General features: G+C 44.4%; 1 non-coding gene across 1 annotated transcript; it reads right to left on the bottom strand.

Moving 5' to 3' along the window:
* Positions 1 to 501: 501 nt before the first annotated feature.
* LOC123575353 (U6 spliceosomal RNA) lies at positions 502 to 605 on the bottom strand. The gene has a single exon (XR_006700650.1). It is a non-coding gene; the product is annotated as a U6 spliceosomal RNA (small nuclear RNA).
* Positions 606 to 1,339: the final 734 nt, after the last annotated feature.

Below are 1,339 nucleotides of genomic sequence, written 5' to 3'. Positions count from 1 at the left end.
TTTTCTTTCTTTCTTTCTTTCTTTCTCTTTCTTTCTTTCTTTCCTTCCTTCCTTCCTTCCTTTCTCTTTCTTTTCTTTTCTTTCCCTTCCTTCCTTCCTTCCTTCCTTCCTTCCTTCCTTCCTTCCTTCCTTCCTTCCTTCCTTCCCTCCCTCCCTCCCTCCCTCCCTCCCTCCCTCCCTTCTTTCTTTCTCTTTCTTTCTTTCTTTCTTTCTTTCTTTCTTTCTTTCTTTCTTTCTTTCTTTCTCTCTCTTTTCTTTTCTTTCCCTTCCTTCCTTCCTTCCTTCCTTCCTTCCTTCCTTCCTTCCTTCCTTTCTTTCTTTCTTTCTTTCTTTCTTTCTTTCTTTCTTTCTTTCTTTCTTTCTTTCTTTCTTTCTTTCTTTCTTTCTTTCTCTCTCTCTCTCTCTCTCTCTCTCTCTCTTTCTTTCTTTCTTTCTTTCTTTCTTTCTTTCTTTCTTTCTTTCTTCCCTTTCTTCCCTTTCTTTCTTCCCTTCCCTTTCTTTATTTCTTATATGGAATGCTTTGGAATTGGTGTCATCCTTGCACAGGAGCCATGCTAATCTCTGTATCATTCCAATTTTAGTACATATGCTGCCAAAGCGAGCACTCTTTCTTTCTTTTTTCTTTTTTTTTTTTTCTTGAGACCGAGTCTTGCTGTGTCACCCAGGCTGAAGTGCAGTGCACTCTCTGAGCAGCGCAATCTATGCTCACTGCAACCTCCACCTCCCGGGTTCAAGCAATTCTCGTGCCTCAAGAAGCTGGGACTCATGCATCACAAGAAGCTGGGACTACAGGCATGTGCCACCAAGCCCAGCTAATTTGTATTTTAGTAAAGATGGGGTTTCACCAAATTGGCCAGCCTGGTCTCGAACTTCTGACCTCATGTGATCCATCCCCCTCAGCCTCCCACAGTGCTGGGATTATAGGCATGAGCCACCGCACCTGTCCTCTTTCTCTCGTTCTCTCTTTTCTTCTTTCCATGAGTGCACTGGTGCAATCATGGCTTACACCACACTTGAACTCCCAGGCTCCAGAGATCCTTCCACCTCAGCCTCCCAAGTAGCTGAGACTACAGGTACACACCACCATGCCTGGCTACTTTTTTTATTTTTTAAAGATGGCATCTTGTTGTGTTGCCCAGTCTGGTCTTGAACTTATGGCCTCAAGTGATCCTTTCACCTCAGCCTCCCAAAAATGCTGAGATTACAGATGTGAGCCCCTGCACCCAGCCCCAAACCCTCACTTTGATATAGACCCTGTTACTATCATGCCCACCAGTCCTATCTGCCCGGCCCCAAACTGGAACCAGGGCCAGAATTCAAGGAGCAATAAGGTAGAAAA

The sequence above is a fragment of the Macaca fascicularis genome, chromosome 8, assembly GCF_037993035.2.
Source record: "Macaca fascicularis isolate 582-1 chromosome 8, T2T-MFA8v1.1".
In the NCBI taxonomy this organism is placed as follows: Eukaryota; Metazoa; Chordata; class Mammalia; order Primates; family Cercopithecidae; genus Macaca; species Macaca fascicularis.
This window is presented reverse-complemented; position numbering and strand designations above follow the sequence as displayed.